The following is a 16,027-nucleotide window of genomic DNA, read 5'->3' on the forward strand; positions in this document are numbered from 1 at the left end:
CTGATAAGCGTGTTTTGTGGAAGGGTAAGGCTACCACTGTTTTTGGGATTGCTTTACCACAGAGCACACCATGCATGGGGCAGGTGGATGATCAGACATCAAGAAAATTCTAGACCACTATCAGGTTGAGAAGAATCTCCTATGAAAAAATTGTGTTTTTATATGGGAGAGACTAAACATTCAAAGCAAAGTTACAAGCTCAAGCTCCAGCCAGAATGAGCAATTTCAATAAAGGAGAGAAGCTGTCTTGAAATCAATATCATGATTCATGTTAATATGTAAACAATGAATAGTTTTTTGGTGATAAATTTTGAAATTTCAATGTCAATGTTGAATGTTCAATGATGTGCATGTTTAAATGATTATCATTAAAATTTTCTTGTTTAAAGTTGAAAAAAATATACAAATTCAAATTTCATATATATTATTAATTATAAATTTATAATTTATAAAATATAATTATTAAAATTTAATATTATTATATTACCCGACGAACCCACGCACCCTGTTTCCAAAAATGTCGTCCCCATCCCCGCACCCACGTTTCCTGGCAACATAGTTTTTAAGTGAATGAAAAGACAGAGGTCTGATTTTACAGGGATCCCTATGTCAATTTTTATGTAGATGTGCTTCTTTGTATTGTAAGTTATATTTTGTTATCAATCATGCTTTGAATGTGTGTCTTCTTGTTTAGCTAAACAAATATTTATCTCAGAATTCGCTTTAAAAGTGCTCTGATATAGTTTGCTAAACTATTTATGTTTTCTTCTTAAATGGCATTTAGAATTCATCCCATAGTTTGATGCTCTATATGTCATTTCCATCATTCTTTTACTCACCCTTCTACAACGAATTAAATTGAAAACTCCAAAAGGACTACCTACCTTGCCCCTGTAGAAGATTCCTCATTTCTTTAGCTCCACACTGGAAAACTATCACCTTAACATGACTCCATGCCTAAAGGATCTTTCTTCTCCCCTGCCATCAAATTGTTAAAATCTATATCCCTATGAGCACCATACATAGACTAAGATTTAAGTCACTGAAGCTGGAATGGCTAGATTCCAGCTTCTAAGTGGTTTGTGGTTACCTTTGGGTTCCTCTCCTAAGCCTGGAGGAATTACGAAGTGCTAACAAGCTCCAGCTTAGTCCTCTTCTCTGTAGGGATGTGGGCATAAATTGGACTATTGAAGATGCACAGATGACTCACCTTTGGTCACACTCATGTAAACATCCGATCAAGAGTCTTGTCCTCCAATACTTTGTGAGGACTCTTGTTCTACAAATAAACAGTTGTATCACAGGCCTCCACCCACAAAAACATAGGCAAGTCTTGATCATAGATCATTGCCTTCGTTGCTCCCACTATGGTCCTATTCTTCCTCTTAACAACCCCATTCTGTTGAGGGTTGTAAGGCACTGTGAGTTTCTTCTTTATCCCTTCCTCCCTACAAAAAACTTGAAATTCATTGGAGGTATACATGCCCCATTATCAGATCTCAAGAACTTAATCTTCTTTCCGGTTTGGTTTTCCACAAGAGCTTTGAACTCTTAAAACCAACCAAAGACCTCACCCTTGATCATCAGGAAGTAGATCCAAGTCTTCCTGGAATAGTCATCTATGAATGTCATACACTCAGTACAACAAGATTAGAGTATATTGCAGCCTATGTCGCAAGTCGCGAAGCAATGTGACTTCAAAAGCTTTTTGTAGGATTCCTTGATCAAGTCACTTCATCCGAGACATGGTGCAGAGAGAAGCAGTGGAGCTCCAATACATTTACACAGATGGCAGATTGCAAACATTAAGTCTACTTCCTACTAAACCAAGATATCATATTTGGTCATGTTACCGCTCAAAGTAGCAAGGGTCCTAGGAGGGGATCCTCATGGGTCTCCAAGTGGATCGAAAAATGGTTGTAAACCATCTGCAAGGGCTAGGATGATGACATCAGCCTTCCCTTTGTCTCCTGCAACAAGACACATCCTCATCTGGACCCTGGAACATCTGCCAGGTGTATGGTGCAAGTGTGGAGCCGGTTAGGCATGGTGAACCAAGTGCATCATCCTCATCCAAAAGATGGAACACAAGCAATCAAATGAGCAGTGCTAGGGATCCATGAAGTACTCTTTACTATGGTGGAGGCCTATGTCTCTCAACGCTCACCCTACAAGTGCTAATGTGGCCCTTTGGAGGGCTAGGACTCCATATAGGGAGACCAAGCCCCAAATGGAGACCCACCTGCAATCCTGCATAAGATCCAATGCATCCCCTCGCCCTAAAAGAGCTTACAAGTTACGGAACCAATGGGGCACTTCATGGTGGCATGCCCTTCCATAGTGGGCTTTGGCATGTACAAGTGTCTCCAAGCTCAACAAGGGGTTAATCAAGGATCTTATCAAGTGTTTTCAACCTTTAAAGGGGGTGACATGTCCATTGTACATCCATCAAGTGGTAGGTGGCAAATGATATAGTGATGGAACGGAGTGGGATTCAGGGGAATACTCCAAGCCACATGCCATTGTGGCAAGGGTAGCTATAATAAGGGAAGCCCACACCTAGGTATATGAGTGTATGAGGGAGCAAATCATGGTACATGAGTTACCCCGGCCCTTGTTTTTCCACCCTTCTTCACATGCCTTTTGCCTTTGATTGATTTTTCTTCATAACTGCTAGAGGCTCCAAGGGATGAGAGCATGATGTGTAGGATACAGCAGTAGGTACCCCTTTTTAAGGTGGGGCATTTCATTGCCCACTAAGGATTGGGACAATCATGGGTTCCTTAATGTGGAGGGCGCTCATCTAGGGCCCATAGGAACCAGGGTGATGGCCATGAATAGGGGTAGAGCTCATGTTTGGCTTTTGCCCACGTGCTAAAGTTGAATGTCCCGACTTTGTGGTACATTTCCTGTTGAGAGTGGCCAAATTATGCTTTTTCTTTTCTTTTTAGTTGCATCAACGTTCAGGCATCATTCCAAGCCCAACCCAAAGTGTGGACAAGGGGAGGGGGAGGCTAACCCTATGTGGACCCGGATGGGAAAAGTGATGAATGGGGTTAAAATAAGTGGAAGGGAGTGATGTATATGGTGTCAGGAAGCAGGAGCACTCAACCAAAATCGAGATTTCCCATGAAGTGTCAGCCCTAAAGCTAGTGGCCAGTAAAGGAGATCCCACGGGACTAGGATACAAGGCTAACCACCGAATCAGGCAAAGGAGACAAGAGTACAAACCTAGCCCACTCTTCAAAGGAGACCCACCTTCAAACATACAATCATAACAAGTGGGTGAGGGCCCACATGGCTGGCTCAGGTAGCGGAGAAAATGGCAAATCAAGCTATCTGGTGGCTACAAGGGGCTGCTGGCTATCGGCTGAGGTCCATCTAGGAGAAAAAGTTTCTCCTATGCATACTACCCACAAGTGGTGGGTAACATCTGGCTTCAACTAGGACATGAGCTCTCAGAGTGTTGTGCAAAGCTACTCAAACGGTTGGTCATGAGAACACCAACAATCTCTTGGTACCACAAACCTATTACTTGCACATATCAAAGACCAAGCACACAGGGCAGCATGTTTTTGTGGTGTCTTATGATCGCCCATGCTTAGTATTAAGCCATAAAATTAACAAGAAAGTAAAATTCAAATTTATCTAAATGCAACTAATATATCATGAAAATATCATATGATGTTAATTCTAATGACAAAATCAACATGCAATGCATCCTACCCTGACATGCATGTGGCACAAGGCTAAGACTAAGTGTAATCATAAAGCTAGTGCAACCAACATATCATCATATGAATATAAATATGCTTGCCTATATGATTACCCATGCAACAAATCCCAAAGCGAATATTGACACAATTATATGGAGGATGATGTGGGTAGGAGGCAGAAAAATATGATATCCATTCGAGGTAAAAGGAAGTTCTAGGAGAAGGAAAATAGGTCAATCTAGAAGTATAGATGTTAATTTTAGTTAACCATGGTATGTTCTATGCTTAGCACAATTTACTTCAATGTTTCTTTAGTTGCCCAATAACAATTTCCAATTTCCAATAGCAATCACAATAATCACATTAACAATAAAGGCAAATAGAACATAAAATAAACTGCATAAGAAAAGCCAAGACAAGAGGACACCAGATTTGGTGGATGCCAAGGAAAAACTCCAATGTGGGGAAAACCCTTTGATCAATTCTTCTTATTATTAAATCAAAAGTTCAGCAGATAGAAAGTACAAAAGTCAAATTGACTTGCCCAATACAGTCAACACAGCGCTGTAAATTTTTGCAGTCAAACTTTAGCCCTAACCAAAAAGTCAACGCTGGTCAAAACAGCAACAAATCTTCCTCAAAGCAGCTCGGTCTTCCTTGGTCAAACTCGGCTTCATCAAGAGGATAAATTCAGCCCAAAACAACTCGATCAAACTCGGTCAAAGAAGAGAGAAGATTGTTGTAATTTTCTACAGTCAAACAGCAGTCAACCCTGACATCAACGAAGGTCAACTAGCCCAGAAATCCTCGGTTTTTGTGCCCTGCAATGCGGCCTAGAAAAATTGAACCTTTGACCCAAAAATCGAAGCCAAACTCAGTGAAATGCGCCTTGGTCAACACTAGTCAAACCTATTCATGAAGTGTGAAATTCGGCTTGTAATTTCTGCCCAGAAATTCTGTCCTCCTAGCCGCACGTGTGTAAGAGAGAGAGGTTGCCCAAGCTGTACGAACCAATCTGATGAAGAGAGAGAGAAGAATGTGTGAGTGATGGATGTCCAAATGAGGTGTGAGGTCTCTTGTATTTATACACTTCGTTGTGGGTGAAGAGACACATCCATTGGGCTTCTTGAGCCTACATAATGATGAAGTCGACCTAATCAATTTGCACATGTGTGGGCATAAATTCAAAATCACACTTCTGCTTGTCCGAATGAGATGATCTTTATATCAATCTTGGACCTCTCAAAAAGAGGAATCCAATGCAATCATCATCTCCATCAAATGAGTTGTCCCAAGGTGGAATTTGGCCCTAGTTGCCAATTTTAACACTCCCTCTCAACTAGGGAGAATTCCACCTGCCAATCCATCTATCGTCATCATGCCATCCTGTCATCATGTACCATCTCTGTCATCTCATCTCTGCTCTACTGAACCATGAAGTAATAATGAAGAAGAATCGATCGAGAGTGAGTCACAAGACCTTACCACTCTCCACTGAAAAAAGTCAGTCCAAAGGTAGAAGATCAAATGATCCTAGATCAAGTTGTTGAACACCATGCATCCTAGACATAGGGAGTACAGTAGTACACAATGCGTCCATCAGTAGTGTTATGGTCCCTATCCACGTTTCCCAACTCATTGGACAGATGAGAGGTACTTCCCATGAGTCCTGGACTCCATGGGTAGGATGTATGTTGGGGCATCAGAAGGAGAAGGTGAACCACTCACCCTGCTTATATGCCATAGGAGAAGGTGAACCACTCATCCTATGCATATGTCAATCGTAGGGGAAGGTGAACCACTCACCCTACACGCATGTGTCTAGTAGGGGGGCAATGAACCACTCACCCTACACACATGTCACCATAGGGTCTCATAGGGGAAGGTGAACCACTCACCCTGTACACGACGCACCACATAAGGGAAGGTGAACCACTCACCCTGTTGTCACTCCTAGAGACAGCCTCTAGGTTGATAGGAGAACAATGCCTGGGACATCCTAATTAGTGTTGTCAAATTTGTCTTAAGGACTTGTAGCACCATAGTTTTTCACAAGTAATTCAAATAGGATTGATTCATAACCATTCATAAAGATACAATGTATGAACTAGCGTACACGCAGGAATACACAGGAAATAATCCTCGGTCAGTGGTGGCCAAACCAAATTGACAACTTGCAGCAAAGCAGTTGTTAAGACAAATGTAATGGTAGAAGACAGCAGAGGAGGAATCCATCATATAGAGCTTAACTTTAAGAATTCTGTATATCTGGATTTAGAGAGAAATGGGAGTAAGGAAATGCTTATGGAATGCTAAGATACATGGAGCGCTTTTTAAAGACTTTATTTCCACATCAATACAGGCATTTTCCATCAATAACTTGATCTAAATGAATCTGCATCTAATGAGAAATATGTCTAGTAGCTACGTGACATGAAATCTGAGAAGAATATTTAACATATATGAAAACACAAAGGGAGATGAACATACTACAATCCAATAAGTTGGAATCACCAAAAATCTCATATTAATCTTCTGAGAAATGTGCATACATCAAGATTCATAACACTGCCTTCATGAAAACAGGAAAAGGCCCTTTCCAAGAGTTCTTTCCAAAAAATTTGAACCTTCTTTAAGTGTTTCTTCCCTCTATTTATAAGGAGAGGGGAGCTTTGAACAACAGTTACAAAATATCTCAACCGAGCTCCAGCTGTCTGATCGACTAGCTGTCTCAGCGTGTGATGGCTTTGCTGCCCAAAATGATTACAACAGATTTGATTGCTTCTTTAAAATGCAACAAAGTACAAAATAACAAAAAATGGGAAAACTAAATGATGACCATAGCAAAATATCTCCATGCCCATTCTTGTGATCGCCTCTAATCAAGTCACGCCTTTGCCATGATGTTCCTCCTCTATTACTCGGTCAGTTCACCTCTCATTTTAGCTTTAACTGCTTGAATTTCCTGCTTTCTGGAGTTGGGAAGATCAACTGTCGGTTTCTTGTCACAGCGCAGACGCAAAGATCGACCTGGCAGTCTTTCGTTGCCTAACTATGTGGAACTCCATGCTGAGAAATTAATTCTCAAGTGGCCTACACACTGCTTCCTAAGTCTAATACCTCCATTTACTCATTGAAGACGTGCATTGGAGCACAGAGATGGCTTGTATTACCTCAAGGCAGACCCAACACTCTTTCCTGCGGATCATGGTCCTTGCTGCCTTGACTTAGCGATTTTTTACCATCGCCATTACTTCTGAGACCAACTTCCTTGTTACCACATTCAATCATACAGCGGTCAACCCATACGCCTTTAACTCTTTGTACTGCCTTATCAAAGAAATTCCACATCGCAATCTCCATAGTGGTGCAGTATTCTAATCTTCTGATTGTTGACCTCCAATATGATGAGCTCCTTCTGCTTAGCTCTTCTCGCATTTCTCTCCCTAAGACCGAGGGTCATGACCTGCCTTCTCACATTTCTCTCCATAGGACTGAGGGTCGTGACCTACCTTCTCACATTTCTCTCCATAGGACCGAGGGTCGTGACCTGCCGCTTAGCCTTGAGGTGCTAAAGTGTTTTTTATCTTGTCGGGGGCTATTTTTCCTTTGTTAAGTACTTAGTGCCCGAGGTTCTTTAAGTCTTTGCGACCGTGTGCTAGCCCAATATCGAAGCCCCCTTATCAGAACTTTTTCAAGCGTCAAGTGTTACAAAGTGTCGACATCCTCAACCTCCAATACGCCGACCTCTGATAGCCTTGAGGTGCTAAAGCGTTTTTTATCTTGTCGGGGGCTATTTTTCCTTTGTTAAGTACTTAGTGCCCGAGGTTCTTTAAGTCTTTGCGACCGTGTGCTAGCCCAATATCGAAGCCCCCTTATCAAAACTTTTTCAAGCGTCAAGTGTTACAAAGTGTTGACATCCTCAACCTCCGATACGCCGACCTCTGATATGACGTCATCGCTCCACATGGCACCTTGTGAGCAATGTTTTAAAACTTCGACTCGAGTTCGAAACCAGCCATGGGTCAGCTTCGACTCTGACTCCGACTCGGTATCGACTTGGCCGATTTGATTTCAATGACTCGGTCATTGTAAAAATATTTTATGAAAAAACATAATTTTAAAGATTTTCATTCATGTTTCCAAACACAAAGCATTAAAATATAGAGAGACGACAACATATGATCAAAGTAGGCTCATGAATATATCCATTATATCAAAATGGCACCCAGTGCACTGCCCAATACATACATGATATATAGATCAAAACAAAAACACATAACCAAGGAGGTTCTAAATGGCCTCTACAACAAAAGTAAAATGTAAAACATCACTAGTCACCAGTACTACTAGCTACTACTAGAGAATCCAACATCATATGGCTCAAACTCTAAATCAGAGTCAGACAAGGAAACCCATGGCTCCTCCTCCTCATCTCCAACTGCAACTGTAGAAGTAGTAGCACTAGCAGGCGCAGCAGCTGCATGCCGAGATAGACAAGATATGCGCTTCTATCATGGCTGAGTAGAGGAAGTGCATGCAACTGGACGACTTGGGGCTGGGCCTGGTACAAGTGGATCTGCACTCAACTGAACATTATGTTCAGCAGCAACTTCAGCTAATGCCTTTGTCTGTAAATCCAAATCAACACCAATATCCTCGTCAGAATCAAACTCTGTTGGATGACTCTCCACTACCCAATCTAATGTTGGAACAATATCTTCCAACACAATGGGATCTGTATCAAGTCTTTTGTTTAGCAATTGTTTGTGTCTGAGCCGGAGGTTGTATTGGACATAAACTAGATCATTTAATCGTTTTTGTTCCAAACAATTTCTCTTCTTCGTGTGAATCCTCTCAAAGTCAGACCAATTGCATTTACACCCAGTGGCACTGCAAGTTTGACTCAAAATACGGATTGCAAACTTCTGCAATTGAGGACAATGGCTACCAAATGCCTCCCACCATTTTGTTGCAAAAAACATAGTTGTGTAATGAGTTAGCTCAACAAATTATATCCAACTTTCAAATTATAAACAATTTAACAAAATAAGAATTTGAAAATTGAAATTGTTTGTTTACCTGGCTCATTTGCTTCCCTTGCAATCCTTGCTAGGTTCTTGCCAAAGGTACTTGTGGCTCTGCTGAAACAAGTGATTTGTCAATGTATCTCCAACTGATCACTCTCCTTAGGGACCATGCAGTCAATGCAGTCAATCAATCCATCTCTAACCTCCCCAATCAAAGCTTCTGCCTCCAGAGCTTTATATACTTGGGTTCATAAAAAAACCAGTTGCATGCATAGGGCGATGGAGTTGATTGTTCCATCTTTCATCAATGATTGCCCAAATGGGCCCATACTTAACCACTCTATCCTTGTATATTGCCTTTATTTGCTCCTTTGTTTGATCCATAGTCTCATAAATGAAGCCCATAGCCAATCTTTTCCCATCCACCAACCGCAACACTTTAAACAATGGCTCAGCAACCTTCACAATCTCTGCTACCTTTTTCCAAAATATTTCTTCATTTACTTTCTTTTTCACATCTTTGCCATCCTATTTGCGAGACCATTGGCATTCATTCCATTCATCACTGGAAAACACCCTTTGCAAGTTTCTATGTTGGGAAAGCATAGATTGCAATTTCAAAATATGAGTTGTAAATCTAGTGATGGCAGGCCTAATAATATCCCTGCCCCCTATGTGTCTCCTCATCAAGCTCAAAATCCATGAATGATTGTAGATATATTTTGTTATGCTTTTGGCATGCTCTACAGTGTTCTTGACCCAATCTATTTTGCCAATATCCTCAAGCATGAGGTCTATGCAATGTGCAGCACATGGGGTCCAAAACATGGTTTTGTGTTTTTCCTTAACATTTTATCAGCAAGAACATAGTTAGAGGCATTATCTGTGATGATTTGAACAACATTTACTACATCCTTCAACAACCTCATCCAAAAGCTGAAACAACAAGTGTGCATCTTTTACCCTATTAGATGCATCAGCTGATTTTAGAAACATGGTTACTTGTGAGCAAAATATAAGAAAGTTTATGATGGTACAGTTCCTTTGATCAATCCATCCATCTGACATGATGGTACATCCTGTTTTTGCCAATGAGCTTTTGAAATCTTTCAAATATTCACCAATGGAGGAAACTTCTTTTTGCAAAAGAGATCCCCTTAACTCATGCATAGTAGGGCCTTTGAATCTAAAGTGGGTTGCATATGACTTTTATTAGCTTGAGGACCATGTGCATCTGATGGAGAAGCGGGTGTGAAACAACTTTTGATATCACCCTTCTTTTTCATTTTACCCTTACCCTTTTCTTGAATAGACTCCAAAGAGGGAGGAACATAGCGAAAGGGGTTAGATGCATCAGTGCAAGGGACAAACGAAGAACCCTCATAATCAAAATTGGGGTTGGCAGCCATCATTTGTTGTATACTCCTCTTCTTCTCAATTTTAGCCTCTATATCTTTTTGCATAACTTTTTCTTGCTCAAACTTCTCACAGTTATCTAGCAACTCCTTCCTAATCTCCCTAATTTGTGTTGATGGTGCTTCACATAGAGTAATTTGACCTCTAATACCAGCCAAGAGTTGTTTCAGCCTATGAATGCCCCCTCCACCCCCTTAATTTTTCTATGACAAAATTTGCAATGCATTTGATTATCAATCATTTCAGCATATGCCTGAGCAGCATCTTTCACTCTAGGAGCCATTTTCTGATATTTGAACTTGGAAACGAAAGGAAAAAATCTGAAAATGAAAACAAACAAAAAAGCATTGCTTCAATGTTTATTTCTTTTACAAAAAATACTCTTTTCAATTTCCAGATTTGCACAAAAAACAAGCAAAAATAGACTTTATAAGTGAAAAAAGAAATACCTCTAAGCACAAACCGCCTCCTCAATGCTGCTCCAACAAGCCAACTCCTCAATGCTGCTCCAATGGCTGCCCATGAAGCTCCTCACTACTGCTCCAATGATTGCCCAAGACTCCTCACTGCAGCTCCAAAAACAAACTCCACAACTCTTCACAAACTCCTCACAAATTCTCACACAAATGCAATGAGATAGTTGTGAGGAAATGTGAGGGGGTTGGGTAGCTTTTATAGGCTTGGGAGAGGTAAATGGACTTCAAAATAACCTAAAACCAAATTAGAATCAAGTTAGGGGTCCGTTTGTTGGGCATGGTTGGCCATGGTTGGCCAAACCGATCGGTTTATCTCCGGCTTGGTCGAGCCAACCGGTTTGTTACAGAACCGGCTACCAGACCAATTTTTTTGTCGAGCCGAACTGGCCGGGGGTCTAGCTCAGTCGGCTCGGCCGATTTTTAAAACACTGTGTCCAACCAATCAACTCAGCTAGTCTATCTTACAACTACAACACCCTTTCCGCTGGCTATTAGGGCACTCGATCCCCCACAAAAGACCCTCAGTTAGCTTATTTTTGAAGTCTAGACTCTGAGGCCCTCGACCTGCTAGAATTGATCTCAGTCAGATCTATCTTGATCCTAAGGCCTCTCAACCAGACTGGGCACATATCCCGAGGCCCTACGGCCCCTCTATTGTGGCCCTCCAACCCCTCTATTGTAGCCCTATGGCCCCTCTACTGCAGCCCTCCAAGAACAGAGTGTAACCTCTCTTCCTATGGATAAAACTCAACTTCTCTTAGACAGAACTCGACATCCACTAAACAGATTGGCTTCCAAACTCACTTCTCTTGAACATCTATCTCCTTGCTCAGTTATCTCTCTAGGTTGTGGCTTATTTAAGGCAAATGTTCTCTACAAGATGTAATCCTTCACTCTTGACTTTAGTGGTTGCTCTCTCAACAAAGCATTGATACCATGTTAAATTTTCTACAAAGTGCGAAGTATAAACCAATCTTTTGATCTGATAATTACTACCTAATTACCTTCAAACAGTTTATTTTATGCCATTGGTATCATTGAGCAATTATACACAAAAAATTTCAACAGTGAAAGCAACAAAAACAGTAAGATCATAAAGGGACAGTCATGGACAATAGAGACAACAAATTTTCCCTGGGAAACCCAAACTTGGGAGAAAACCCAACAAATCTTCTTCTAGGAGAAATAATTCTTCAGCAATGTTTACAATTCTAAATGGTCTAGAATCTGTGCCAAAACCAAGTCCAAACTTCAGTCAATTCGTCCGCTGCCTGCTCTCACGTGTGTCTTCTATAGAAGAAAGATGATCACGAGTGAGTTGTCAAATGAAGTGTCACATCATGTAGATATATACAAATCGAATGGGTAAATTTAGACCAAGGGACACACACTTTCATGGTGGGGCCGACTTGTCTCTTTTGAGCCTACATGAAGCCCAAAAAATAGAATTTTAATAATATATTTCATAATTTTTCTATGTCGACTTAGGAGGCCTATCTTGGCATAAGAGAATACCTCTCGATCAAGTTGGTCCCTTTGACCATGGCATTTGGCCATGAAGTCTTCTCCCCTTTGTTGCATCATTATTCACATGGCACCTATCAATTGAAGGGTGGACCAAGGACATGTCACCTCCCCTTGATTAAATGTACCTAATAGTGAAAGTTGCAACAATGGATATTGTGTGTAATTAACAGGTGGTTCCATTTATAGGTTTGGGCAACTTATGTGGGGTCCAGGTTCTCCAAAGGGACATACTGACACCCACAGCTAATACGTTGAGAGCCATGGGACTCTAAACAATTGCAGAGCATCACTGACATCCTTGGGCACCTCCAACACCCACAGCGTTCCAGCACTTGGCCCCACATTGTTGACTTTTATGGGATGATGCACCTGGACCAACATGCCACTAGCCAACTTAGCACTGATCAGATGGATGGCAATCAATCCAAGGCCCAAATAAGGATGGTCTCACACATTGAAACATGGAAGGGCTAGCAACACCATGAGAGCCCTCAATGTTGGAGCAAAGATAGGCATTTTGGCCACTTGGAGACCCATGAGACCAATTTTGTGCCATAAAGCCAAAATTGGGGTCCGCAGATGGATAATTAAAAAGATCTAGGGAGCTATCCTAGAGGTTGATTTTAGAGGGCTTCTACACACATTATGACACCCATTTCCCTCAACGTCAGCCCTAAAGGGCCTATGTTTGCATGACGTCAACATTTTTGCTTATTTCAGCTCACACATGTGGACAATTAATTTGTGCTTCAAAGGATTTTAGGTCGGCTTGTGACCTAGCACATTATTTTATTGTTGTAGAGGGGTTTCTAGGCTAAATAGGAAATCGGCCACCTCATATAAATAAAGGAGGCTTTCATTGTTGTATCTCATCACACATCATACTTGGATATTTCGGCCTACTCATGCATTTCGACCTCATGATGGAGATATTTAGATCTTTGATGCATTTTGATATTTGGAGTTATTCTTTGGATGATTGGAATGGATTCTTTGTATATTACCTTGTAAGTGTACCTAAATTTTGAATATCTATGTCTTACATGTCTAATGTATGGAATTTTGTTGATTCTAGTGATTGCAATTGTGCCTTAACTTGTTGAATATCTATGAAATACTAATCTAGATGATCTATTGCATGAATTACTCATACATAGCATGTGAATGAATGTCCTTAGTGGTGAACTCTTGGTAGCTCTCCCATGAAATGTTGTCCTTCCATTGATAGGTAATTGTTGGAATTTTGGTAGATAGGGCATCAGAATTTCGGTCTTCTTAGAAGCTATTTGGCTTATTTGAAAGATTATTGTCTCCATACTCCCAAGGGATAAGGGATTTGTCCAATTGATTGGTGATCATTTACCTTTCTTATACATCATTCTTTCTCCTTTAAATTTTGGTCCCTTTAAGGCTATAAGGTAGTAAACTAAGGCTTGGTGCGAGTCCCTAGGCAAGTAGAATTCTTGGGGTTGAGGAGCCCAAACATCAAGAGGATATCATTTGCCAAAAATCTATCCTTTTCGTGGGCACAATTTCATCCATAAAGTCTCTTGCCCTAGTTGTTTGCCCTAAGAGGAAAACCCTAGTTTTATCTTCCTTGAACCTTCAACTTAGGGGTTTCTTGAAAGTTTCATGAGCCTTGGACTCGTTAATATACATTGGTGGAAACCTTTTCTCCAAGCCTTAACCTTTGGTTACCCCAATACTCAACTCATCAATCAAACCCTAGGTCTTGTGCCTCATCAAATAGGCTTCTATCAAGAAAGTGAATTGCCTCCAATTAGAGCCTTGAATCTAAATTGTGTCTTTCTTGTGGGAAGCCTTATTGTGTCACCTTGTACCCTAACCTTAAAATATCCATTAGGTGACCTTCTCACATATTGAGACTCCTCCCATTGGTGAAAATCCATAAAGCGCACAGGGTTTGGACCCCATTGTTTGTGTCTTGGTCGAGTGTTAGCCTTGTAGGGTGCCCCTCTCCAAGGCTTGCTAGATTGTGCGGCAACAATATCCATATCTCGTAATTTGCTCTTATAAGGCCATTGTCTCAACCAATACCCTTGGCATTCATGTAATTGATTCTCATAGGCTTATTGGCTTCTTCACTCTATGACCATCGATCTATAGTGTATACCCCCTTTTAGGTACCCACTATATGCACCACAAAACCTCCTATCATCTAAGCAAACTATTAGAGAGGACATCTACAAACATTACAAGCAAACCACCTAGACTATACCTTCCAAGGGTCTCGAACCAAAGATGGCTTCAAGCCACTCCCCAAAGGATATGACTTGTCAATGCATCAGCCCTTTCATAGTGCTTGACAACTTCAATGGCAAGCTTGACCCTCAACCTCATCACTCGTCCATGGCTGCCAGCTCTAGCAAGTCATGACATCTACCAAGCTACAACAAGCCACAACATCCACAAAGATTTTCAAAGCCTGCTAGTTTCCAACACTTCTATTGTACCAGCACCATATCTTTTGCTCTCGCTTTCAGTTTTTTGCTTTTGTTAGCTTTATTTAGCTATATATTTAGAAGCTAGTCTCTAGCCTACTCTTAGATCTTATTATCTTTCTGCTTTCTACTTTTAGCAATGTTCTTGGAGATGCCCTGCCACTCCCACTTTGTATTGATGTTAGATGTATATCATGTACAATCTTAGTCCCTTTGACCTACTTTTGCAACCTTTTGTTAGACATTAATAAGATTATCTTATCTATTCTATATTATTTTATAGTATTCCAATAGAGACCATTTTGTCTGATTGGATATTTTGACAGATCGCTGCATTACATGGAAAACTAAGTCGTTGGGGAACAGGCACATGGGAAAGGGTGTAAGTATAGGTAGACCACTTTGCAAAACAGGGTATAAGAGTACGTGAGGAATACAATTATATCAAATCTTATATATTCAATGATATATGGAAGAAAAAAGCACCGACATTAATGTAAATGAGCAATGATTCAGATTCATTTATAGATTGAAATCATTCAAGTGTCCACCATTCATCAATTGCCATTCATAATTCAACATTGAACATTAGCATTCCTTCCCTTATCAGAGATGGGCAAGCAGAAAAATCTGAAACTTCAAACTTAATGAAACTAACATATGGAAACTGAGGAGAGAAGAATGCCAATAATGATGAAAGTTGAACCACTGGCATGGACACCAGTTTCCAGTAATAAAAACAACAAACAATACCCTACTTCCTCTCTTCTTCACCTCTGTTCGCTTTCAAGGTCACATAGCCAAATTGAAAAAGTAAAAGTGAGCATGAAATAAAGGAGGGAACACTTAGTTGTTTTAGGGTTTCCTGTTAAGCCCACCCTAAATGAAACCTTATTAGGGCTTTTAATTATTTAAAAAACAAAAAAATTCATGCTAGAACAAGAGTCAACGTGCATAAAATCGGGGTACATCCCCAAATTGGCCCAGGGAACAACAGGGAATGTCTGCAAATTCACCCAGGGTACAATAGGGTATGGAAAGGTGTTGCGAGATGCAGCAGGGTACGATAGGGTACAGATACATATCCAATGTGAGAGTTGGTACGGATATTGGTACGAAGAATCAGACCCTATTTGCACGTACCCATGCTACTCAGATGAAATATGATTTGAAAGGCACAAGTGATGGACATCATAGTAAACCAAAAAAAAGGTCATTCTTCTTGATGTCACCATTTTTTTACATTTTTCTGTCAACAATATAAATTTGACCAGAAAACAGTCAAAGTCAATAAACAATTTTGTTGACAACACCAAACTTCGACATAATGGTGCTGTAATCAAATGCCTTCGTAATGCCCTTTGCTTTAAGATGACATGGGTATATAGTAGATGCATAGT

General features: G+C 40.6%; 1 protein-coding gene across 1 annotated transcript in view; it reads right to left on the reverse strand.

The window, feature by feature from the left end:
- The window catches only part of LOC149160967 (uncharacterized), a 37,536-nt gene that overhangs the window by 20,738 nt on the left and 771 nt on the right, over positions 1-16,027 (reverse strand). The window lies entirely within an intron of this gene.

This window comes from Pinus tabuliformis, chromosome 5_2 (assembly GCF_031772625.1).
Source record: "Pinus tabuliformis cultivar Carrire ecotype Pingquan chromosome 5_2, CPIR1, whole genome shotgun sequence".
Classification (NCBI taxonomy): Eukaryota; Viridiplantae; Streptophyta; class Pinopsida; order Pinales; family Pinaceae; genus Pinus; species Pinus tabuliformis.